A 27627-nucleotide genomic window follows, 5' to 3' on the forward strand; every position below is an offset into this window, starting at 1 on the left:
TCTTTTCAAAACTATATTTTAAAATATCCTACTTATTTGTAATAGTGAGTGTTCTCAATTGTCACCGAAATGTCTGTCCTCTTTTCAAGTCCTTGGCCTCAATTATTTCCAGTGGCAGTAAGTTCTATGGGTTAATTGTGCACTGTGTAAAAAAAATGTTGGTAGTAAAGTTGTGGTTTGTTGTTTTTTTTGTTTTTGTTTGTGTATATGTAAAAAAATAAAATCAATCTCTGGATTTCTAAAAAGAGTTTTTAAAAAGTTGACTCTGAGTTTTCTTAATAGGAAAAGTATAAAATTACAACACAATTACCCTAGGCACTCTAATTCCCTGCCTATTCAGCTGGTTGAATTCCCATCCCTGGATTAACTTTTTCCATATTGGCTTTAACTAAGGCCATAAGATGGGAAGCACATGATTTACAGATACAGAATAGAAAATGTATTTCTAGATCGCACCCTCCACTACACTGGTAAACCCCAGCTGCTTCCACATTTGATTTGACATGGAGAAAATTATTTGTATGAGTATTTAGTTTCTTCTCTTTTGTAGCACAGTTGATGCCTTTACAGAAGAGTGAGTTATCCCTGGGGGGGGGGGGGGGGGGAGGAGGGAGGAGGGGAGGTTAAAGGACCACTCTTCATTCTAGCAACTTTTAGAAATCAACTCCATTTGTTAAGATGGAACATCTAAATGGCATCTCCTGGGTTTCTTTTCTCCTTCCTGTGTCTTCCATTACAGCGGTTCCCCACCTACATGGAATACATTCTCACACTGAAGTACTTTTATCCACTTCAAACATAAGGTAAGAACTCTACCAGGTTATGTGTCCCCAGACCACAAGGAAAATTGGACAGTCTAGGATCAAGCCAGGTCCTTCATCATTTGATTTCTTCTCTTCATATGTTTACAGTTTTTAAGCAATAGGACAAAGTGTTTACCCTTTTGTGTTTCTAGCACCAGTCCTCTCCACAAATGCATCTGTTTACACTAAGAATTATACAATCTTTCCATCTAACCAGACAAAAATTACCTTTTCCATGCAACAACATCAATTTACAGGCACTCATGAATGCTTTTAAAGTTGAATTGCAAAGTTAAAGAAAACAGAGTTAAGCCTATTTGTACCTGCTGGACATTCCTACCGTATGGGGCATTCAGCACGGAAACAAGTTTTAACTGCCTTTTTAAAAGACCTTTAGTTTGTTGAAAAATATCCCATAAAGCACTGTTCTCTGGCTTGACAAAGACAACATATGGCACATGTCACGAATGATACAGGAAGCCAAGCAGTGCCCAGAGGATTTCACAGAGGAGAAAACTTATTGTGCTAAAAGCTCCCCCTCCCCAGTAAACCAGCATAGTTAGGGGCATTCAATGCCTGATTTAAGTCTCAGCAGAAATGCCAAGGATTAAATATACGTGGAGACTCACTTCTGCAAGTGATTTCTGCAATGAAGGTTGAGGCACGCTGGGGTTTGTTGTGGGAAAGCTTTCCCTGCTGTACCTGCTCCGTGAATTTTGGGCTTCAGTTTCCAGCATCAACAATCTAGCACCTTTCACAAGCACTGAAAACTTTTTAATTTGGAAAAAAAAAAACCCAGAAGGGAACGAAAAAACCTGCATATAATCAAAAGGACGTGTTTGAATGATGTATACTCCTTTCAGCCTCCCCCCCGCCCCATAGACTTTTGTTTGAGTAGATTATCGACCAGTTAGGAAAGTTCTTAGTATATACCTTATAGAATGGAACAACAAAACAAAAGACTGAAAAACTAATGATGTACATTTGTAACTCATGCTTATTCAATCTGCTGACTGGGTCACACAGAGAGGTCGATAAGCCTACAGAATCAGCCTTGGCTAAGAGAGATGTGTCTTTTAGCTCACGCATAGCTGTTCATCCTTTCAGATCCAGAGATTCTGGGTTTGATCCCTGCTGTCCATGACACACCCATTGTGCTGCCTTTACATATTGGACACCTGTTCAGTGTTGCCAGCAGTTGTAATTTTGTTAGTTTTGTGATATTTGAAGTTCTTAAAGCCTCAGCACCAGAAGGCAAATAGAAAGAACCATATATATATATATATAATGATTTTTAAGTCAATTTCATGATTTTGGGGGGCCTGGCTCATGATTTTTGAAAGCTTAGGGTTTGTAATATTACTGTTGCATAGGAGAAGGACTCCACAGGAGAATCTAGCAGAGGTGGAAAGCAAAATAAATGTATATATATAAAAGTTATATATAAAATAAGGGGCTATCAAATGCTTAAGACGTTTCTGCTGCACGTGTGGCAACCCGTCAAGATGCACTATCAAAACAACTGGATGGGCTGCATGATTTAAATGATTTATTATGCAGGTGGGTCACTATCTAACTACTTTATTTCCTTTCTCTCAGGGGCTTCTCTATGTACTTCATCTTTACACTGTTGAAGGAGGATCACTATTTCACTGAGCCTTTTTTTACAGATCAGGAGAGGGTAATCTGAGAACGGTATAGCTTAAAATCTTCCTCCCACATGGTGTTTTCAACCTGACTCCCAATATAAAGCTGTTTTCCCCATTTCCCTTATTTTCCTCCTTTATCTCTCTCTTGCCACTGATGCCACTTATCACTTGTAGTCATTTAAATTGGCAAGGTTCATGAAAAGTGAACTTCAGTTCAGCCCAGAGCCCTTTTTTAGCATCTCATCTCAGTAGTTCCCATTTTTAAATCACCGGTTCCAACCTGGAATTAAAGTAAACCAGATTTAAAACCCTTTACTAAAAGTGAACTCCTGAGGTTTCAGTGCCTTAACACTATAGGGAATGGTGCAGGATGCACTACAGGGGAAACCACAGCAGAAGTATTTGCACAATAACTATGCTCTCAGAAATATGTTTAAAAAATAGGAGTCCTTATTCCATATTTAGGCACCTAAATAAATAGCTTGGTTTTCATAGGCTCTGAGCATCCAGTACCTCTCAAATTAAGCCAAGGGTAGCTGCTGTGTGCTTAGCACCCAAGAAAATCAGGTCCCTTATTTTGGTACCTAAAACCCTGATTCAGCCAGGTTCTTATGCACATCTAGCTTTAAGCACAGAAAAGTCAGTCCCACTGAAGTCTTTGGTACTACTCACATCCTTAAGTTCCTGGCTGAGTCAGGACCTAAATACGGATTTAGGAGATGAACCTCAGGCACCCATTTTGAAAATCTCAGCCTTGTACTCCAGCCTTTATTTTTCCCGTCAGTGGAGAAAGCAGTTTGTTTGGTACAGCTTCTTCCTAAAGTTTTATCTAGTTCCCCTGCAGTCACAGTCAGCACTGGATGATATTAACATAAAACTTGCCTCTCCTAGCTTTTAAAAGAAACACACCCCAAGATATCACAAAGATCTTGTGCAAAAGTATTTTTATAAGACAGAGAAGCTTTTGATGGAGATCAGCTGGCCAAATCTATATGGCCCCATTGTGACGGATTACTTTGTACAGGTGGTGGTGGTGATGGTTTCCTTTTTAAAGCATAGCCAAAATGATACAAGGAATACAGTACTTGACTAGGGAGTATTTTAAAATGGTTAGGTTTTCTTGTCTCTCTATTTTTTTAATCCCATGGTGATTAGAGGATTTAGTTTTAAATGAGAGGCTTTTGTGCAAAGATATAACTGGGATCCAATCTAATCTTGTCACATATTTTTTAATTAAAATTTATCTTATTGTAACTTGTTGAAAGGAAAAATCATTTTCAAAAGTATTCTGTAGATGCCCATCAAAATGCAACGCCACAGCTAGGGGACATTTTTTTTTTTTTTTCAAGTGTTGCCAGGTGATTTCCATTAATGTAAGCTAAAATCCCTTGCAGCAATTGGAAAGTATACCTTTCTGTGTCCCCTCTAAACACACAGACTTCTATCTTAGGTACTTATCTATCTGTGGAACTTATATGACCCACATCACTGTAGTATCTGGGCACCTTACAATCTTTTTTGTGTATTTATTCTCACAACACCCACTGTTTAATAACAGTAGGGTACACAGTCTCCCAGCATCTCTCACAAGCAACACATTTATTTAGAATAATAAGAAACTGAACAGCATGCTGCTTTCAGCGAACTGGCTCAAGAATCATTGTACCTAGCTTCCATGGTAGCAACTTCACAAATGAAAACCATCATTATAATTACACTGAATTCGGCCTTCCCATCAACCTCTAAATTGTGGATATAGTCAAGTTTTTCAAAAATGCACTCTATGAAATGATAGTCAGTGAAGTTGGTTTCATTTTGTAACAAATGAGACAATAACTACTTCAAGAGTTAAGAAAAGAGTCTCAAATACAGGAAATTAAACTTAGACTCAGATACATGTTTCCTTTAGGACAATGCACCCCTCACTTGCGAAGTGGGTGAGAATATAAGGATAGTTTGCAAACACACATCCCTGCTAGAAAACCTTTCAAACAGTGCCCATTCCTAGGGAAAAGGACTGTCCAACCATATAATGCCTGATATTTCAGGTGTGCTTTTACAGTTTATTAAGCATTACTACTTGCAAATCAGGCATCTATTAGGCACAATGGCAAACAAACACGCTTTGCCATTTCAGATCACATGATAGAACGAGCTTCCCCTTCCTCTCCTAAGCGTATTTCACCACTCAGATTTGACACAGTGTAAAGCCATTGCCCTCTTTGCACAGTAATGGTTTGCTACAACAAAGATTTGGCAAGGTCACAAAAGGCCTCTGTACATGCTAGAATTTGGGTGCACAAGGCAATTCTTTCCCCTTGCCACCCAAAATTGATTGTGCATAGCCCAGTGGAAAAAAACAAACCTCTCTCTCAAACTTACACTCCCTTTCTTCCCATTTTAAATGGGCAGGCAGGGAAGACACAAGGAAGCAAGCAAATTTTTTGTAGCATTAATTACTGCTAATTCTAATCTGAATTACAGCAAAGAGTGATGAGTCTCAGACAGATTATGGTGTTCTCTCTCAGTGGGTAAGGCTGCCAACTTTCTAATTGCACAAAACCGAACATACTTGTCCCGCCTCCTGCCCCTTCCCTGAGGCCCCGCCCCTTCCCTGAGGCCCAGCCCCCGCTCACTCCATCCCCCCTCCCTCTGTTGCTCACTCTTCCCCACCCTTACTCATTCATTTTCACTGGGCTGGGGCAAGGAGTTGGGTAGTAGGAGGGGGTGCAGGCTCTGGCTGGGAGTCTGAGCTCTGGGATGGGGCCAGGGATGAGGGGTTTGAGGTGCAGGAGAAGGCTCCGGGCTGGGGATCAGGGGTTTGGAGTGTGGGAGGGGGCTTCAGGCTGAGGCAGTGTGGGAGGGGGTACAGGCTCTTGGAGGGAGTTTTGCTGTAGGAAGGGGCTCAGGGCTGTGGCAGGGGGTTGGAGTGCAGGAGGGGGTGTGGGCTCCAGGAGGGAGTTTGGGTATGGGAGGGGGCTCAGGGCTGTGGCAGGAGATTGCGGTGCAGGCTCTAGGAGGGAGTTTGGGTGCGGGAGGGGGCTCAGGGCTAGGGTGATCAGACAGCAAATGTGAAAAATCGGGAAGGGGGTAATAGGTGCCTATATAAGAAAAAGCCCCAAATATCAAGACTGTCCCTATTAAATTGGGACATCTGGTCACCCTACTCAGGGCTGGGACAGGGATTCAGGCGTGGGCGGAGATTCAGGCTCCAGTGCCTGGAGCCCCCCTGATGACCCCTGCGCCTAGGAGCCAGAGGACGGAAATGCCGGCCCCTTACGGAGGCACGTAGGGAGCCTACCAGCTCCGCCAACTGGGCTTTTAATGGCTGGGTGTTCCAGTCAAAAAAATGGACACCTGGCAACCCTATCAGTGGGCCTCTTTGCAACATTAGCTGGTTTGGAAACATACAAAACAATTTGTTGGGGAAGAATCAATATGGCTTTTGTAAAGGGCAATTGTGCCTGGCCAATCTGTTAGAATTCTTTGTCGGGGTCAACAAATGTGGACAAGGGCGGTCCAGTGGATATAGTGTATTTGGATTTACAGAAAACCTTTGACAAGGTCCCTCATCAAAGGCTCTTAAGCAAAGTAAGGAGTCATCAGAAAAGAGGGAAGGTCCTCTCATGGATCAGTAATTGATTAAAAGATAGGAAACAGATAGGAGGAAAAAATGGTCATTTTTTAGAATGGAGAGAGATAAATAATGGTGTCCCCCAGGGATCTGTACCGGGACCAGTGCTGCTCGAGATATTAATAAATTATCTGGAAAAAATGGGTAAAACAATGAGGTATCAAAATTTGAAGATGACACAAAATTACTCAATATTGTTATATCCAAAGCAGACTGCAAAGAGTTACAAATGACTCACACAAAACTGGGCAACAAAATGACAGCTGAAATTCAGTGTTGATCCATGCAAAGTAAAGCACATTGGAAAACATAATCCTGATTCCCCACTATAAATACAAAATAATGGGGTCTAAATGAGCTGTTACCACTCAAGAAAGATGTTGGGAGTCAATGTGGATAATCCTCTCAACAAAATCTGCTCAGTGTGCAGCAGCAGTCAAAAAAGCTATCAGAATGTTAGGAACCATTAGGAAAAGGATAGCTAACAAGTCAGAAAATATCATGATGCCTCTATATAAATTCATTGTACATCCACACCTTGAATACTGTGTGCAAATCGGTCACCACATCTCAAAAAAAGATATATTAGAATTGGAAAAGGTTCAGAAAAGGGCAACAAAAATTATTAGGGGTATGGAACAGCTTCCTTATGAGGCGAGATTAAAAAGACTGGGACTTTTCAGCTTGGAAAAGAGACGACTAAGAGGTGATAGGATGGAAGTCTATAAAATCTTGACTGGTGTGGAGAAAGTGAACATGGAAATGTTATTTACTCCTTCACATAACACAAGAACTAGGGATCACCTAATTAAATTAATGGGCAGCAGGTTTAGAACAAACAAAAGGAAGTATTTCTTCACACAATGCAGTGTCAACCTGTGGAACTTCTTGCCAGGGTATGTTGTGAAGGCCAAAAATATGACAGGGTTCAAAAAAGAACTAGATAAGTTCATGGAGGAAAGGTCTATGAATGGCTATTAGTTAGGATGGGGAGGTATGCAACACCATGTTCTGAGTGTCCCTAATCTCCGTTTGCCAGAAGCTAGGAGTGGACAATAGTGGATGGATCACTTGATGATTGCCTGTTCTGTTCATTCCCTCTGAAGCACCTGGCATTGGCCACTGTCAGAAGACAGAGTACTGCCCTAGATGAACCATTGGTCTGACCCAGTATGGCCATTCTTATGTTCTTTTACTAGAGACTCAAATATATTGCTCATTGAATTCCAGGATTCTTCTTGCCCTCAAGTAGCTTTATAGATGGTGTGATCAAACTAGAGCAATATCAATCACTTGCTTTACACTTTGCACGGCACATTCATCCTTAGAACTGCCATTGGTTTCTGATGTCCTCTCTCAGATAGATACCAGATTCTTAAAGGAAGGTGCAAGAAGTAGTGAATAAATCTGTAATAACCTCCTCTTTGGAGAAGTTTTTTTTGCTAAACCCTGTCAGTTAGTAGTTGCACACAGAGAACAGTAACCAAATTATGCAATAAGAAAAGGAGTACTTGTGGCACCTTAGAGACTAACCAATTTATTTGAGCATAAGCTTTCGTGAGCTACAGCTCACTTCATCGGATGAAGTGAGCTGTAGCTCACGAAAGCTTATGCTCAGATAAATTGGTTAGTCTCTAAGGTGCCACAAGTACTCCTTTTCTTTTTGCGAATACAGACTAACATGGCTGCTACTCTGAAACCTAATCAAATTATGTAACTGCTCTGCAACACACAGAGCACAGGATGATGGACTGAAGATAAATAAAATTAGTAAGTATTTGACGTGACTTAGACTTAGTCCAGTGGCCATGAAACCAATGAATGGATTCCCATCAAATTCAGCGGACCAGAAATCTTTCAGAGGTGCTGAGCCCCCAGGATTTCAACTGAAGTCAATGAGAGGAAAAGGTACTCAGCACCCCTGAAAATCTGGCCCTTAGTCTCTTGTAAGCACTGCAGAAAGAGAGGGTCTTTGAGAAGGATTTGAATGAGAAGAGAGCAGTGGCTTTGTACTGCAGCTCAGGAAAGATGGCCCATGCTGAGGGGGCAGCATGGAATAAAGTGAAGAGGTGATTGTGAAACGCAGACATATGGGGTACTGAGGCTGACATCACTGGTGGAGTGGAGGACTGGGATGACATCATAAGAGAAAAAAATCAGATAAGAGTGTGTGTGTGTGGAGGGGGGTGGTGTTGGTGTTGAAGAGGAGGACAGGAAGCTTGAACAATCTGGAATGGAATACAGGGGTAAGCCAAGACAGGAATTCAGAGGGGTGTACTGCATGTGACAAGATCAGATCAGATCCACAGGCAAGGAATGTGGTCCTTAGCAGCATTGCTTTGTATGGACTGGTGTGGGAGAAAGCAATATGGAAGTCAGGGAGAAAATATGTGCAGATAAATAAGATTGCTATAATGTATCTTGAGCAATGGGTCAAAAAAGCAGAAACAGGGAATTACATATGGACATTTCAATGAGTAGGAGGGATCTCTTGTTTTACAAAGAAAACACTGGGTTAGGCATACAGAAAACATCCACTTAGAGAAATAATTCTCAGTTCCCACTTAGTAGGTCCACTTGTTATTTGATTTTGCCTTTTTTGGTGCATGCTAAGTCTAGGCATTTAACAGCTTTATTTCTTTATCAAGTATTTGAAGAAATTATTTTAAATACTTCTTGTAACTAGTGTATTCATGCAAAAGGCAGAATGTATTAGCCCTTCTCCAAAAGGATTATATTAGGATGAATGAAATACAGCAAGTGCAAAATAAAACACAGCTAATGGAAGTACAAAAGTGTAAATAAACTCAAAGCTTCACAATCCTACGCCCATCTGAATCAGTGGAAGGGAAGCAGGATCTAGGCCTAGGTTTGTAACATCACTTCAATGTCATACTTCAGTTTTCCTTTTATGTTTCTTATTCCTCCCTCAACTTCTTTCCTCCTGCTCTAAACCCCAGTGCTGTTCTGTGGTTGCTAGACATGATGGATTCTCTAAAGGCTAAATTTCGCAGGGGGGAAGGGGAAATTGAAAGAAAGTGTTAATATCTTTCTATTTCTCCGTTTCCACATCTCTGACCTGTGCTCAACAGTATGCCCCTAATTTGCAGGGATATGGTGAGGCCTGTTTGTCAACGAGGCACTTTGAAAATCTCAGATGGAAGGTGTTATAAAAATTCTACATATAATTATTTCAGTAAAGAACTGTACTTTGCGCAGCCTGGACTGCCTTTCAAGCCAAATGGAATGGAAAGATGTTTTCAGTCAGAAGCCAGTCAAAATTCTGTTTGAATCCAAACACAGCACAGAACTTCACAGTGTCATGTGAATTTCTCTTGGAATCTTAATTTCAAAATAACCCACAAATTGAAGGTGCAACTAAGGGTATGACTCACTCGCTCCCCACCCCCTGCAAAAAAAAAAAATCTTCATGAGGCCCCTGTGAACACAAAAGGCTGAGTTTTGCAGAGTGCTAAAATACATGTTTTCTCAGTCAGAACAAGACGTTAATAATCTACAATGCAGTACAGGAGGATCACAAAGTGTGAAAAGCATGAGAAGAGCTACAGACAGGTCGAAAGAAGGAGGACAGCAAGGAGACCAGACTAGCATTGCCAAATTTCTAATTTCTGAAAACTGGAACCTCCCCCCCCGCCTCTTCCCCCTGAGGTCCTGCCCCCTGTTCCACCTTTTCCTCTAAAAGGCCTCGCCCCTGCTCCGCCTCTTCCCCCAAGGCCCCGCCCCCCTTCTCATTCCTCTCCCTCCATTGCTTTCTGCTTTTTCCCCTCCTCCTTCCTCGTTGCTTCCTCTGCTCCAGGGCTGGGATGGGAACTGCAGCCTGATGTGGAGCCTGCTGCCTTCCCACAAGATGCAGGTAGGAAGCAGCCCCAGCTGAACAGGGGCTGGTGCGGGTTGATGACCCGGTGCCTCCCTCCCATCTCCTTTGGTTCTGGATTTTTGGTATCCTCAGTCAGTACATCTGACCAGACACTGCCAGGTCCCCTTTTTGACTGGACTTTGCAGTCAAAAACTGGACACCTGGCAACCCTAGACCAGACTATATACTAGTTTCTCACTCAGTTCCACTCCTCCTTTCCTCGACTCTGCAAAAAAGGCCCCAAACAAATAAACAATCAGTCTTTAAACGACAACAGACATGTCAACAGCCAGTAGTACATCTGGCAGTAAAATACACAAAACCCTCACAAGAGGAAAAGATTCACAAATTACTCTGAAGTTCCAAGAACTGCTGATTTTGTAACCAGCTAGCACTAAAATACATTTTTTGGGGGGCTGGGGAAAGGGGAGGGGAAAGAGTGCTAAAAGCTCCATCTTGGTTTCTCTAATCTAAGAATCGAGTTACTTCAGGAAACTGAAGACATCAGAGAAAGGCAACAATTTTACATCTCTCTTTTGAATGGATCTTATCTCAAACTGGTAACCAGCTCTGTAGAGCTTTTAAATGCATTCACAGGTGGTGGTGTTTTGTTTTTATAGGACACCCCCACCGCCCCCAGATGTTTAATTTTTATACTACAGTATATTCAATATATTGTTTCCGAAACAGAAAAGGCAGATTACATTAATAAATCACTTGAGCAATGCTGCCTAAAATCATTCTACTCACCCACACAGGTCTGGATTAAGGCAATCTGGGGTCATAGGCACTGTCTCATGTGGACCCCCACGGCCACCACTCCAGTAGAGCGGGTGGACTGGTGCTAGTGCCGTCTCCTCAGGCAGCGATGGGAGCCTAGGCTACTTTCATCCCCTGAACGGCAGCAGGGGATTGCTCCCAGAATCACAGAAGTGACAGGCTCCCCCCATCCAGAGAAGGGGCCTGGCCTGCATGGAGGCAGGTGGAAGCTTGACAGCTTCTCCCTGGCTCTAGTGAAGGATACTTGAAGTTGCTCCTGGAGTTCTCCTGGAAGCAGTCTGAAGACAGCCCTGCAGCAATTAAACATGGGTCACGTTTTCAAGCTTTCTTTTGCGACAATAAAGGCTAGAAACAATTTTTTCATTTAAATGAAAGCCTAGGTTTTAGCATTATCACACCTCTCCAGCGGCTGGGGTCCTGGGCACATGCCTATATATCTTATGCGTAAAATGTAGCCGTGCAACCCAGTCCAATAGTTTTCTGTAACTATTTTGGATCCAAATCTGATTCTAGTTAAAGCAGGGAAAATCCAGGGATTTTCTGTCCCTTCTAAACAATATCCTGCTTCCTTATCACTGGCAAAATTCTGTGCTGATTATGCCTATTTAATGGAGCAATCTAGAGTTATTCTTGTTGGGAGGGTCTCACGCAGGGCTGCTGGAACAATTTGTAAAGATAGGGTGCTGAGAGCCATTGAACCAAACTGTAAACGATGGAAAATACTTCAAGCCATGGGGTGCAGCAGCACGCCCAGCACCCCTGGTTCCAGCACCCATACTCTCAAGACAATTCTGTAAAACCGAGAAAATTAGATCTGGCAGGATTATACTTGTAGAGCCAAAGCAACAGGCATCCATTTACTGTAGGATATATATAGGGCCCATTTTCTTTAGTATTCTCTGGGAGTCCAAGAAAAAGAAATCTACTGCTATAATTATCTGTGTTGTATAAAAGTTACTTTATTCTTAAGAAGAACAGGAGTACTTGTGGCACCTTAAAGACTAACGAATTTATTTGAGTATAAGCTTTCGTGGGCTACAGCTCACTTCATCGGATGCATAGAATGGAACATATAGTAAGAAGATATAGATTGTGTGTGTGTCTAAGGTGCCACAAGTACTCCTGTTCTTTTTGCGGATACAGACTAACACGGCTGCTACTCTGAAACCTGTCTTTATTCTTAAGATTCTTATTGCAGTGGCAGTGATCTGCTTGCTGTGATCACTTCCCCTTTCCCAAATCCCAGCTGAGATGCAATTTGTGCCAAAGTTGTGATCTGTCTTTTGATGACATCATCATTCTTTTCTATCATCTCCATTCCTGGCATTGCACTGATCTGCTTGTGGGTCCATTTTATTGAGGCCAGCTTTCTGATAGCCAGGGTGAGTTTTTTTAAATGCAATTTCAGTTTGGCACATCAGGAGATGGATCACACTACACATTTTGTGTCTTTCTCCCTTAACTAGTCCCCTCACATGCCCTTTGCTAGTGCCTTCATTGGTGGGACTCTATCTGAAAAATTCAAACTGCATTTTCCTTTATTCTTCAAATCTCCTTTTGCACTATGTAGGACACTCTGTACCTCAAAGTAAGCACCCTGGAACCCTCGTCTTCACCACGGTTATATAATTATATGTTTTGTACAAAGTAAGCCTTGTGAGGTATAATTTTAAAAGTCTTGATCTGTCGAACATTAATATTCTGTTGGATTGTATGTGCTGTCATTGTATGTGAAGCTATGAAGTATTGCTATATATGTTACTGAAAGACTTTGTGAGGTTGGGAAACAAGTTGCAACAAAGGAGGGCCCAGAGTGCGTTAATGGCCCATCAAGAAAACAATCCACTATCCCAGAGGCTCCTTAGAGGAGGTAGGCAATGATGACTGTTTGACCAATGGACGCTGACTAGATAGCAAGTGTGAAAAATCGGGGAGGGGGGGTAATAGGAGCCTATATAAGAAAAAGCCCCAAATATCGGGAGTGTCCCTATAAAATCAGGATATTTGGTCACCCTAAGACTGACAGACCCCCATATCACAGCAAGGATCTTTCAAGCAGCTGGAAGAAGGTATAAAAGAGAGACAGTGACATCATCATTTGGCCTCTTTCCCCCCCACCCCCGCATCTCAACACTTGGAAGAACACCTGGAAGAAAAAGACTTTGAACTGGGGAAGAGTGGTTCCAGGCTGGAAGGGTGTCCAGTTTATGTATGGAGGAACTGTAACCTGCCTGTACCATCTGTTAGGGTGAGACATTGCTTGATTCAACTCTTGCTTAGTCTGTTAGAGTTTAGACTGCATTTCTGTTTTATTTCTTGGGTAACCAAATTTGATCTCTATGCCTGGTACTTATAATCACTTAAAATCTAGCTTTCTGTATTTATACATCTGTTATATATTTTAGATATTAAGAAATAAAATAGAAATGCAGTCTAAATTCTAACTTTACAGTGTGTATATATATGTTTTACCAGTGGGAAATCTTAGCTCAGATTATAAAGACTGGTGTATGTCCACTTTCCTATGACGTGGCGGCGAACTAAGTAATGAATTTACACTGGCCAGGCTTCTGACTAGTGCAAGACAGTACAGTTCTGGGCTGCACAGCTGGGGGGAATTGGCTGGAGCCTCTCTATTGATGGTAGATGCGTGGCTGGGAGATCATTCATGTAACTCAGTTGCGTGTGTCCCTGCCTGTGGATGGCTGTGTAAGTGCAGTGCCTGTCAGGGGTTTGTAAGCTTAACACTAGCATCACAGTGTGAGAGGCAGCCAGGCTGGTGGGTTTGGAGGGCTCAGTGGTCCCACCATCCAGGTCGCAGCTGGGGATCTCCATCACCCCATGCTAAGCAACTTTCTGTGCCTCCTACTATTCCTTCACCCCACTTGGTGGTTTAAATGGGTGAGTTATCAGTAGGCATCAGCAAATAGAAACCTAGGAGATATTTTTCCTGCCTCATGGGATCTCTGTCTCAATCTCACTTAAAGAGACTGCCTGCCTGCGAGTCTCAAGGTCTTTTAATCACCTATTGAACAAGTGCAGCACAGTTTGCGGTAGCACAGTCTTCTTCTTGCTGCTTTACCAATGAACTAGAACCCTGACCATGAAGGGAAGGGGAGCTACCATCACACCAGCTCTTAGGCTAAGAGTTCAGTCTTATTGCCGATTCTATTCTGGATCTATTTGCTAAGGCCACTGGGAAGGTGCCAGTTAGTTCCCGCTATGGGGATGTTTGTGTTAAGGACACTTGTCCCCTGGACAGACCACCGGTAGAGGTCATGCTTTTGAATGAAGATGGCTGGAAACCTTTAGGGGTACATTTGTTGAGCCAGCTTGTGACGTGGTGCATAGACCCCACACTGATGAGGAAGTGCAAGAGAGGCCCTGTGTGCAGGCTATCCCTGTCCTGCCAATCATGTATGGTAGGGAGAAGGCCCTTAAAAAGGAGGAAACTGCAGTCAGCTGAGGGGAGAGACCATCCTGAGCAGGAAGCTGTAGGGGGCACTCCCATCTAGGCGATCTCCATCCTGACCGTACAGGCAAACTCCCAGCAGTCCAGACAGAAGGCCACTTCGAAAACTTCTATGCAGATGGCCCTGAAGTAAGGACATACTGTTGGCCTTTTTCCTTTTGAGGAGGCTCTGGGAAGAAGTTATTCTCAGGTGCGCTGTGACATTTAATTTTTCTTTTGATTCCTAGGGTTACCAATTTTGGTTGGATGTATTCCTGGAGATTTTATCACCTGACATAATCTTTAATTAAAGATTAATCTTTAATTTCTGGAGATTCCAGGACAATCTTGGAGGGTTGGCAATCCTACTGATTCCCCATCAGAAGAGATTTAAGAAGGCCTGCAAAGGGAGGGGTTCCCCTGGCAAAAGCTAAGATACAGGGGCCTGTGTATAAGCCACCCAGTGTAGATAATTGGGCGTGGCCAGGGTCTCCCACCATCTAGGAGAAAATACCTACAGGGACTCTTTTATGTAGCCTCTGAAGAGGACGAGCGATACTGTGTTAAAAAACTCCAGAGCCCGATACAGAAAAATGCATCCGTTCACTTGGCATCTTCAGTGGCCTCAAGACAAGATATGAAATAGCAGAGGTCAGACACAAAGAGGTATTGCTGTAGGTGAGCAAGTGAGGCTGGGAATGGTACAGATCAGTGGCCCTTTACATCCCTTTCCCCACACATCAGGAGCAGAAGAAGCCACTTGTGCTTCTGTTTCTCTTTTGAAACATTTCAATCCTCAGTAAAAGTTCCCACCTTTCACATGAGAAGGAGAAAGGAAAAGTAGAGCAGTTTTGAAGAGGTACGACAGACACTTCCCAATAGGTTACCTTGTGTATACAACAATAGACAAAGACATAAAATAAAGCCAATCTGGTGAAACACAATGTGAAAACAAAAAGACTATGCAGAGACATATTCTAGATCTAAATGGTTTCTGTTACAATCAGAACATAACAGCCTCAATTACATTACAATCAGCCTCAAACTGGAATCATTTATCCATCCCAAACTTTGGAGTTTCAGATAAAATGAGATCAAAATCCAAACCACTCTTTTGTTCTGTGTGTGTGAGAGAGAAGGGGGGAATAATTCCAAGTCTGTGCCTATCTCTAGTATTTGGATTATATCCCAAATCTCTGCCTGTATTTAATGTGAATTTGGAAAGTTTTTCAGCTGCCAGCAATTGAGCTCAGAACCTTTTGCTCTCTTGTAACATTGGAGCACACCACCACACTCAGAAAGAACCAGGGGCTACCCTCCTAGCACTGCTTTTGGACTGAAGTAATCAACTGTTGCATGAAGGGGTGGGAGAAGGAAGAACAAAACCTTGATCTTAGGTCTATCTGTACTCTGTTAATGATTCAGGATGCTGAACTTCAAAAGAGAATGGGCCAGTTCCTCAACTGGTGTAAAATCTGCCTAATTCCATTGTATAAACTGGTCTAACACCATTAACATCAATCAGAGGATCTAGCCCAAAGTGTTTAATGTAGTTTAGTTCACCTTTTAGAAAGCGATGGCCATCCTGTTGTCAGTATCAAGTATGTTTGAAGTTGGAGCAATATACTGTTGATAGCAAATAGCAGGAACTAGAAAAGTTAGAAAGTTTAGAAAACTTCTGAAAACTTCTAAAGAGTTATTTTAATGTTTTAAAGTGAAATAACAAGGTGACTGCTGCGATAAATACATTATATTCTGAATGTATCTGTAAGTATTTGCTCTGAAAGAGGCCATTCCCAGTTCATGTACCAACATCCAGCTTGAAGAATGCTGCTTACCCTGTGTTTCCAGTCCTAGAGATGCAAGAACCGTAAGCTACAAGGGAGAGACTCTTGCATTAAACCTGGAGGAGCAGCACAAATTATTTAACCCACTGAAAGAAATGTTGGATGTGATCCAATCTTAGCATTTTAGAGGAGAAGGGGGAAAAAAGTACCGCCCAAGGCCTATGTGAAAACATATTGAGACAAAAAGGGGGAGAGAAAAGTGAGTGAATGAGCGAGACAAGTTTTCTGCTAGATCCAGCGTGAGAAATCAAAAGGCTATTTAATAAAAGAAAATGCGTTTTCCCTCTCTGAGTCCACAAAAAATGAACAGATGTGAAGATATAAAACAACACTGCATGTGATCACAATTTCTTTGGGGTGCAGCTAGCTCCAGGGGAGGAACACCTTTTAACACAGCCCTGCTTCCAACCTTCAGTGTCTCAAAAGGAACACTGTCTGAAGATGCATAGCAGCAGGTCAATCTCTCCTAGCAGGAGAGCAAGCTATAAATCAATAGGTTTTTATTTTTTTTTTCCCCCACTGAGGCTTGCTGGGAAGAAGTAAAATGGGGAAAAAAATAGAGATGAAATGCACCTGTAATCTCTTTAATGCAGCAGTGAAGTTCCTATGAAGAAGGAGCAGAGAAATGATGAAAAAAAAAGGAATGAAAAGAAAAATCTAGTCCATTTACACCTACTACAGATGCTTTATAAAAGGGGCATTAGGTGAACAGGACATTTTCTGTCAGCCCTTCCTACACCAGAGCTTTGATGATGTTGCATAAGCCTTTCCAGTTTTTAATAAAGAGATTACCATGTAGGAGCCATTAGATTGGTACCTGTGTCTATATTGTTGCATGGATTCTAGTGGGGTGTGTCTCAGTTTGTGAGGTGTGATCCTCGGGTGGGTCATGAAAGGGCACCTGCTGGGTCACACCCCATCAGCTGGGAAAAAAGGGGAAAATGAACAGAATTATGAAGTCACTAGGACCCAGAAGAAAATGGGGATCGGGAATAAAGGAATAACTTGCCCCCTCCCCATCCTCCTGATGCCTTCCCCTTTGCTCATCAATTCAACCACACTAGAACACTTTCTCTCATCCTTCCCAGCAATCACAATGGAGCTCCCATCCTCTCTCCCATAGCACCTCCCTTGGTCCCCAGGGCTCATCCCTGGGGCAGGAGAAGTCGTTCTACTTGGGGAGGGTTGTGGAGGCTGTTTAAAGCAGCTCTGGCCTAGAAAGGAGGCTGAGCACCTGCAGAGTTCTGAGAAGCTCTGTGATCTCTGGGCTTGAACCTGTGAGGAGCTAAGCAACCTTAGCTCTAATTGAATTCCCCATAGCATCTGGCACCTCCTGTTTACAATGGTCCAGCCAATCTCCCCTTGTTTCTAACTGCAGGTGTTCACAGCAAATTCCCAAATTCTGACCAGTTTCAGTCTGAAGCCATTACAAGCTGCAGATTCCAATGGCACATTCTCAAGGCTGTAAGTCTGGCCAGGGTTTCTGAAGGTTCAGAAACCAGCACAGGTTCTGGGTTTGCCATGAAACCTGGAACCAGGCAAGTTTTGCCTGCAATACTTTCATGACAAAAGCATCATCCAGTTCTGTGATAGCTCCATCACTCCTCCTCATGGTGAAACTGGTAGAGACATGCAAATGGTTGATTAGGTGAATATCTTCATGCCCCGCTGATGGAGACATAATCCCCTGGGGAATGTGTATTATGCTTCATCCCTTTGTGCCTGATGCACAGAAGAAATGGGTCTGCTTCAGTTTCAGAAACTGGTGCTTTAGGTCAAGCTATAGACACGCATCTATTAGTTTGCAAGGTCTCCAGCTCAGTCTCTGGTGCTTCAGCCAATATGGTAGCCACCACAAAACATGTTCCCTGCACTAATTTTTATAATACTTTGCATTTATATGCACATGAAGAGACTCCCCAGACTCTCTCCAAAGAAAGCACACACAAAAGGGGAAAGTTAATGCACCCCATAATGCTTTTGTTTTTAATTCTCTCTTGACGTTCCGTTTAAATTAAATGAGGACCATGTAAAAAGGTTAAACCTTATCACAGTTGTCAGTAAACTGACATTTGACCCTGCTGACTGTCCATCTGAACTTTAAGAAGGTTGTGTAGAAGCAGGAATTAATTTTTAAAACATGGACTGGAAATAAGTTCTAAAGGCTTGGAAACCTGTTTTTGGAAAAGCCTACCTTCTTTCTAAAATGGATTATCTTCAAAAAGGCCCATTAATGCAATTTTTGAAAAGTTTCTCTTTAAAGGAAATGCTTAGGGGTCAATATTTACCTTCTTTAAAAGGAAGTTAAATCCAATACAACATCCCTGGAAGATGTGACGTTATATTATCTAGGAGCAGTCCTACCCAGAATGGCTCTCCATTCATGAATGCTGAACTGACAGATTGGAAACATGGAGTTCAAATTGGAATTCAACCTTAACCTCCATAATATACTTTGTAGGTATCAACGCTGAGGGTTGGTGCATGGGATTTATTTTGCTTCAGGAAAGGTGAATTTAGGGCATGAAGAGGTCTAAAAGTGTCAAGGAAATTGAAGTCCATGAATTTGCTGCAATAATGGCACAGGGGTCTGTGTTTTGGGTGTTAAATGTACATGGGTAAAATGAAGATTTCTCAGGTGTAACATTACAGTCCCTCACGGAGACTCATGGCCACCACACCTAGGAGGAGGAGATGTAGGGTGGTGGTGGTGGTGGCTGAGGACTCCCTTCTGAGGAGAATGGAGGCATCCATCTGCTGACCAGACATAATGTGGTGTGCTGGCTGCTTGCAGCCCGCATCCGATACATTACGGAAAGGCTGCCCATGCGGATCCATCCCTCTGACCCTTACCCCATGCTGCTCATCCACGTGAGCACTAACGATATTGCCAGGTCTGACTCGGACCAGACTGACAATGACTACAGGCAGGGATAGCCCTAGGATTTTTGCTGTCCCAAGCAAAAAAAATTTTTGGCCGCCCCCACTTTTTTTCGTGCCCCCTCTGCTCCCGGCTCTGTCCCAACTCCGCCCCTTCCCAACCCCTTCCCCAAATCCCTGGGCCTGCCCCCTCCCCCGGGCGTGCCACATTTCCCCTCCCCCGATTGCTTCCTGCAGCTCCCCCCAGCCGCAACCGCCCACCCTAGCTCACCTCTGCTCTGCCTGCTCCCTTGAACATGCTGCCGCTCCGCATCTCCCCCCTCCCTCTTAGGCGAGCGAGAGGCAGCGCATTCAGGGGAGCAGGCGGTGCAGAGGTGAGCGAGGGTGTGCGGTAAGCACAGGAAGTAATGGGCCAAGGGGAGGGTAGAGGAACCGCTCCCCGCCCCAGCTCGCCTCCGCTCCACCACCGCTGCCTCCCCGGAACGTGCCGCCGCTCAGCTTCTCCTCCCTCCCTCCCAGGCTTGCCACGCGAAACAGCTGTTTTGCGCACGGCAAGCCTGGAAGGGAGGGGGGAGAAGCAGAGAGGCGGCGGCACGCTCAGGGGAGCAGGCGGAGGTGAGCTGGGGCACATTTCTAGGGGCGGCATGGCCGGCGCTGGAATGCTGCCCCTATAAATGTGCCGCCCCAAACACCTGCTTGTTTTGCTGGTGCCTAGAGCCAGCCCTGACTACAGGGCTCTGAGAGTGAGGGTGAAGGAGTCAGGATGCAGGTTGTATTCTCATCCATCCTCCTAGTTGAGGGAAAGGCCTAGGTAGGGACATGAGCATCCTGGAGATGAATGCATGGCAAGGAGTATAGGAAACAAACAGGAAGAACTGGAAGAATTAGTACCTAAACTAAATTATGACTTAACTGACATCACAGACTTGCTGGAATAGATCTCCTGACTATAACACTGGTATGGAAGGATTTGTTCAGGAAGGACAGGCAGCGAAAAAAGGGAGGAGGTCTTGCATTATACATTAGGAACATATACACTTGTTCTGAGGTCCAGAAGGAGGCAGAAGGGCAAATCAGTCTCTGGGTGAAGATAAAAGGGGGAGAAAAGGTGTGATGTCATGGCACGGTCTACTATAGATCTCCAAATCAGGAGGAGGGGATGCATGAGGCATTTCTAGAACATATAACAATTATCCAGAATACAAGATCAGGTAATAACACTTTTAACTGACCAGACATCAGTTGGAAAACACAAAAAATGTCCAATAAGTTCGTGGAATGTATTGGGGACCACTTTTTGTTTAAGAAGATGAAGGAAGGAACCAAGGGGACAGCCATTTTAGACTTGGTTCTAACAGGAAGTAATTGGTTGCCAATCTGAAGACTGAAGGCAATTTGGGTGACACGGATTATGAAATGATAGATTTCATGATTCCAAGGAAAGGAAGGAAGAAAAGAATCACAATAAGGACAACAGACTTCAAAAAAGCAGATTTTAACAAATCCAGAGAATTGGTAGGTAAGGTCCTATGGGATGAAAATCTAAGGGAAAAGGGAGTTCAGGAGTGCAGGCAGTTTCTCAAATAGACAACATTAAAGGCACAACAGTGAACTATCGTGATGTGAAGAAAAGTTATGAAGAATAGTAATAGGCCAATATGGCTCCATCAGGAGCTCTTTATACCTGAAATTCAAAACGATTCCTACAAGAAGTGGACACAAGGACAGATTGATAAGGATGAGTACAAAAGCTTAGCACAAACATGCAGGGACAAAATTAGAAAGGCTAAGGCAGCAAATGACTTAGATTTAGCAAGGGAGATAGAAGACAGTAGGAAGAGATTCTATAAATACATTAGGAGAATAGGAAATGAAGGAAAGTGTAGGTCCTTTAAGCAGAAGAGGAGAGCGAATAATGGACAACATCAAGAAGGCTGAGTTTATTTTGCTTCAGTCTTCACTAAAAAGATTAATTGTGATCAGATGCTTAACACAATATTATCAACAAGGGGGAAGAAATGCAAGCCAAAATAGGGAAAGAACAAGCTAAAGAATATTTAGTTATTCAAGTCTGCAGGGCCTGATGAAATTCACCCAAGAGTACTCAAGGAACTAGCAAAAACTGTCATGGAATCCTTAGCGATTATCTTTGAGAACTCACAGAGGACAGGTGAGATCCCAGGGGTCTGCAAAAGGGCAAACATAGAACCTATCTTTAAAAACAGGAACAAAGAGGACCCGGGGAACAATAGGCCACTTAGCCTTACTTCAATACCTGGAAATACACTGGAACAAATTAATAAACGATCAGCTTGTAAGCACCTGGGGGATAATAGGTTTATAAAGAATAGCCAGTATGGATTTACCACAAGCAAATCATGCTAAACCAACCAAATTTCCTTCCCTGACAGGGTTACTGACCTAGTGAATAGTGGGGAAGGAGTAGGCAAGATATATTTTGATTTTAGTGAGGCTTCTGCCACAGTCTCTCATGACAGTCTCATAAGCAACTAGGGAAATACTGTCTAGATGAAATTACTATAAGGTAGGTGTACAACTGGTTAAAAGACCATACTCAATGAATAATAATCAATGTTTCACTGTCAAAGTGAGAGGACATATCTAAGGAGTCCCACAGGAGTCAGTCCTGGGTTGATTTGGATAATGGAGTAGACAGCATGCTTCTAAAATCTGTGGATGACACCAAGCTAGGAAGGGTTACAAGCACTTTGAAGGACAGGATTAGAATTCAAAATGACCTTGACAAACTGGAAAATTGGTGTGAATTCAACAGGATGAAATTCAATAAAGAAAAGTGCAAAGTACTTCACGTAGGAAAGAAAAAAATCAAATGTACAACTACAAAATGGGGACTAACTGGCAAGGCAGTAATGCCACTGAAAAGGATCTGGGGGTTAGAATGGATCACAAATTGAATAAGAGTCAACAACATGATGTAATTGCGAAAAAGTCTAAGATCATTCTGGGATGTATAGGATGTAAGACATGGGAGGTCCTGTTGTACTTGGCACTGGTGAGGCCTCAATTGGAGTACGGTGTCCAACTCTTGGCACCACACTTTAGGAAAGATCTGGACAAATTGGAGAGAGTCCAGAGGAGAGCAACAAAAGTGATATAAAATTTAGAAAACCTGACCTATGAGAAAAAGTTAAAAAAAACCCTGGGTATGTATAGTCTTGAGAAAAGACGACGGAAGGGGGACCTGATAACAGTCTTCAAATACGTTAATGGCTGTTATAAAAGAGGGTGGTGATCAATTGTTCTTCATGTCCACTGAAGGTAGGACAAAAAGTAATGGGCTTAATCTGCAGCAAGGGAGATTTAGATTATAGTTAAAATATTTTTGTACTATCTAAGGATAGTTAAGCACTAGAATAGGCTTCCAAGGGAGGCTATAACTTCAGTACCAGGCAAATTGGTTGAAAACTATAGTAAAGAACAGAATAGATGAACATGATATGTTGGGGAAGAGTCAACATGGCTTTTGTAAATAGAAAATTGCCTCACCAATCTATTAGAATTCTTTGAGGGGACCAACAAACATGTGGACAAGAGTGATCCACTGGATATTGTGTACTTGGACTTTCAGAAAGTCTTTGACAATGTCCTTAAGCAAAGGCTCTTAAGCAAAGCAAGGAGTCATCAGAAAAGAGGGAAGGTCCTTTCGTAGATCAGTAACCGGTTAAAGGAAAGGAAACAAAGGGTAGGAGTAAATGATCAGTTTTCACAGTGGAGAGAGGTATATAGCTGGGTCCCCCAAGGATCTGTACTGGGACCAGTGCTGTTCAACATATTCATAAATAATCTGGAAAAAGTACGAAGTGAGGTGGCTAAGTTTGCAGACGACACAAAATTACTCAGGACAGTTAAGTCTAAAGCAGACTGCAAAGAGTTACAAAGGGATCTCACAAAACTGGGTGACTGGGTGTGATGGGGAGTGCATACCCCGCACTATGCAGGAAAGGGTTAATTCCATACTATAGGCCAGCGTTCTTCACTGCAAGGCCCGCGAGCCGTGGCGGCTCCTAGGGACCCTGAGTGCGGCTCCCTGTCCATCACGTTCTCCAGTGGGGCAGTGGGGTTGCAGCTAAGGCTCCCTGCTTGCCCCGGCCCCACGCTGTTCCCAGAAGTGGCCAGCATGCCCCCACAGCCTTGGGAATAAGGGAGTGGGGGGAGCAGAGGTTTCCACGCACTGCTCCTGCCTACAAGCAATGCCCCTGCAGCTCCCATTGGTCGGGAATGGGGAACTGTGGCCAGTGGGAGTTGTGAGGGTGGTGCCTGCAGAGAGAGGCAGCACACTAGCCACATGCCCCACCCCAGGGGCCGCAGTTGCGTGTTGGCCTCTTCCAGGAGAGGCCGCGGCCACCTGAAGTAAGTGTCGTCCCCCTCAATGGGCAGGTTCTGAATAGGTCTTCCGCCACCCAACCTGCAGCCTCCTGGAGCCAGCCCCTCATACCTCCTCCTGCACCCCAAGCCCTACCCCAGCCCTGAGCTCCCTCCCAGATCCAGCCCCTCATACCCCCTCCTGCACCCCAAGCAATATTACCAGTAACAGTAATATTACTATATCAACCAACAAAAAACTTGAAGTGTTCAACCATCTGTGTTGGGTTGATGTGGCTCTCACATTGAAGGTTTTTTACCAAAGTGGCCCCACACTTCAAAAATAGTGAAGAGCACTGCTATAGGCAGAGGAAGTCCCGCCCCTCAGACTGTACTGGGCATGCTCCAACTGCTGTGCTAGTATAAAGGCGAGTTGCCCAGCTCAATCTAGGTAGTCTGCCAAGGAGGAAGGATGCTTGGTGGAGGCTCCAGCCCAGGAGCCACTACAGCCCTTACTTGTGGAAGCCAGAGATCCCAAGACAGACTAGAGACCTGTCACCTACAGCTGACTGGCTGGAGTCGGAGCCCCAGGTAGCTACCTATGTCAAGGAGCCTGGAGACCCTGATCTCATATGGACTGCAACTTCAGGAAGTACAGTAGGAAGTATCCCAGGGAGGTGGAGTGAGTGGTATCTCCCACCTGTGTAAGGTCAGCGTGTTGCGGCTGGATTCCCCACTGGCGGAGTGGTTCACTACTGGGTCACCATTAGGGCCCTGGGTTGGGACCCAGTAGAGTCGGGTGGGCCAGGTCCCCCTACCCTGGCTGCCACCCCCACTTTGGTAGTGGCCCCCTGGATCTGGCCACTAGGTCACACTGCCCTGTACTCGAAGGCCGCAATATTGACTCTTGGCCACTAGGCCATGCTGCCCAACATTCCAGGGCTGCTGTATTGACTCTGGGCATAAGGCCACGCAGCCCAGAACCCAAGGGAAGCTGCTTTGACTCTGGCCATTGGGCTGCACCATTGTGAGGCCCAGGACAATCTGGTAGACTGTACCTGCGGTGTCACCACACCCACGATCCACCCCAAAGGGAAACAGGGTGTGCATACACCACCACACTGGGCAAGAAAATGGCAGATGAAATTCAATGTTGATAAATGCAAAATAATGCACATTGGAAAACATAATCCCAACTATATATACACAAAATGATGGGGTCTAAATTAGCTGTTACCACTCAAGAAAGAGATCTTGGAGTCACTGTGGATAGTTCTCTGACAACATCTACTCAGTGTGCAGCGGCAGTCAAAAAAGCGAACAGAATGTTAGGAACCCTGAGGAAAAGGATAGATAATAAGACAGAAAATATCATAATGCTACCACATTAATCCATGATATGCCCACACCTTGAATAATGTGCGCAGTTCTGGTTGCCCCATCTCAAAAAAGATATATCCAATTCTAAGCACAGAGAAAAACAAAAATGATTAGGGGTACTGAACTACTTGGATATGATGAGAGATTTAAAAACTGGGACTGTTCATCTTAGAAAAGAGACTACTAAAGGGGGACAGGATAGAGGTCTGTAAAATCATGACTGGTGTTGGATCATATTAAAGAAGTTCTGTATTAAAATCACAAATGAGTTTGATTCCCCATAGTTTAAATTCCAGGGTATTACTAATTAAGAGGTCTCTTAGTTTTTGGTACTGTTTCTCTCCCTCTGTGTGAAACTTGCAAGCTGCTAACTGTGTTAGTACATTCTAAGACAGAGTCTGTTCTCAAAGCAATTCTTTGTAACAACCACCACTCACACAGAGAGAGACTCAAAGCAATACTCTGTAACAGAAACAGCACCCAGAGACTCCCCACCCTTTTGTTGTATTCATCTCACTTTGTTAACAATTGTGATTAAAATAGAGATAGAGGATGTATGTGGATGGATGCTTGGTGTGGATAATAACTGAATGATCAGGGAGGTGCCAGCCTAAGAATCCAGTGTCCATCGGCTGAAGAAGGCGTCAAGTGGAAATAACCAGAGGACCCCCGGAGGGCAGACTGGAATCCACCCAACAGCCTCAAGAATGAGAGAACCAAAGAACAAGATAACATCTGGCAGCACGGAGCTGTCAGGAATGTGCCATCTGCTGATTGATTCAGCAACAGCATGATGAAGCAATTCCCATAGACTGGCATAGGAAGAAATTCCTATAAAAATGGACCCTAGAAAGTGAGAACTTTGGGGTCTGATTCTGCAAACCAACTTCCAGGAGCATCAGATGAGCATGTGACAAGGCCCTGCTCCCTCCTCATGTCCAGGCCACCTGGCCAGTGGCTTGGCATGAGCAACTCTAAGGCTGGTAACTATGATAACAATCTTGCAGAACGTGTGTGTGTGTGTGTATGTATGAATAAATAAGAGATTGAATGGAATGTTATAGCTATAACTAACTGCTTACTATGATTCTTTCTATATTCACAATAAATGTGGTATTTTGCCTTTTCCCCTTTAATAAGATCCTGCTGGTTTTTATTTTATTGGTATAACACTGGTGTGCAGAAAGTAAGGAAGTGTTATTAGCACCACCACATAACACAAGAGCCACGGTCACCCACTGACATTAATAGGCAGCAGGTTTAAAACAAACAAAGTATTTTTTCACATAACACAGTCAGCCTGTGGGACTCATTCATTGTTAGTGGATGTTGTAAAGGCCAAAAATATAACTGGGTTCAAAAGAGGATTAGATAAATTCATGGAGGATAGGCCAATCAATGGCTATTAGTCAAGACTGTCAGGGACGCAAACTCATGCTCTGGATGTTCCTAAACCTCTGACTGCTAGAAACTGGGACTGGACGACAGGGGATGGATCACTCTAAAACTGCCCTCTTTTGTTCGTTCCCTCTGAAGCATCTGGCAGCAGCCAATGTCAGAAAACAGGACACTGGGGTAGATGGACTATGGGTCTGATCCATTACAGTTATTATGATGTTATGTTGTGGAATCCCCATCATTGAAGCTTTTTAAGAACAGATTAGACAAATACTTTCAGGGACAGTCTAGGTATACTTGGTTCTTCCTCAGTGCAGGGGGCTGGACTAGATGACCTTCTGAGGTCCTTTCCAGCCCTATATTTCTATGGTTCCGTGAAGATTATATTCCATGCAATTACTTGAGTAGAGAAACGTGTATAACAAATGACATTTTTGGTCTCAGTGTCTCTGATACTTATTGGCATATGTTGGTATTGAATCACGATAGGTTTAATGACATGCCAGGTACTTTGGTTCATATATACCCTTTTAATGGAACAAGCCAAGAGAACCTTGCATTTTCTTTTGAATTAAGTTACAAATTAGATCAAGAATGCCTCACTAAATGGGTCACATACCAAACATAGTTTTCATCCAGTTTTAAATCCCTATGTATACTTATGGAACTTTGAACAGCGAAACAGAGCTCCCCAAAGAGACAGAAAACTTCTCTTCATAGATTAGAAAGAGAGAGCCATGTTCTAGTGGTTAGCATATTACTGGGAAAATCCTGATTCTGGGTCTTCAGACGAGTCCTTTAACGTCTGTATCTCAGCTTCCGTAGATGGAAAATGGGAATAATTATTATTTAGCATTTATACTGCAGTAGTCCCTAAAAGCCTGACCAGATCAGGGCCCTATGGTGCTCGGCACTGTACAATTGGATGGTAAATGGCAGTCCCTGCCCACAAACAATTTATAATCTTAATACGGACCTTCCTCGCTAGAAGGAGGTGAGGATTATTAATTATGAACTACTTTGAAGGTAAAAAAATATGTATGTGTTAAGTATTATTGTTCTCTTGAGTCACCACATCCTCCTCTGAACTCTGTTAACCATTTATAACACTTTAAAATTTAAATTTGAACAATATCCTGGAGACACTTTATCATTGGTTGGTTGGTGGCAAAAAGCTACTTTATCACTGACATCTGTGATAGCCGTCCCTTGCATGTTTAAACTGAGTTTAACAGCATTCTCGTAGCCACCCCATCCACACTTGCCAACTAAGCAATTTTGCTCACCCCTTTTAATGAGATGAGTAAGAAGACTGCAGAAGATACTTTCACCCTGCAAAAATCAGAGAATAGTTGGTATTATCAGGGAGTCTTCTGTCCTCTGCTACGCTGGAATCCACTCTTTGGATAGTCTATAAAACAGCACTCACTTTAGTTAACTGCTATTCTGTTTAAGGTAGCGCTGCCTTCCAATTCCATCAACACATCACAACATAATTTGGCACCAAGTCTCTGCTCAAGAGACTCTCAGGATCAGTGTACTGGTAAATATGCATGGGAAACCATGCATAGTACAGCAGCATAT

General features: G+C 43.4%; 1 protein-coding gene across 6 annotated transcripts in view; it reads right to left on the bottom strand.

Annotated features, from left to right (window-relative positions):
* The window catches only part of ZHX2 (zinc fingers and homeoboxes 2), a 113317-nt gene that overhangs the window by 21345 nt on the left and 64345 nt on the right, over positions 1–27627 (bottom strand). The window contains exon 2 of one of the 6 annotated variants that reach the window (XM_073330226.1): positions 10714–11033. The exons of 4 other annotated variants lie outside the window; for them this stretch is intronic. The gene's annotated coding sequence lies outside the window, so the exon portion shown is untranslated. Of the gene's footprint in view, positions 1–10713; positions 11034–24502; positions 24603–27627 lie in introns of all 6 variants that reach the window. One more of the 6 variants, XM_073330229.1, reaches the window with a different exon arrangement.

This window comes from Lepidochelys kempii, chromosome 2, assembly GCF_965140265.1.
Source record: "Lepidochelys kempii isolate rLepKem1 chromosome 2, rLepKem1.hap2, whole genome shotgun sequence".
NCBI classification, from domain to species: Eukaryota; Metazoa; Chordata; order Testudines; family Cheloniidae; genus Lepidochelys; species Lepidochelys kempii.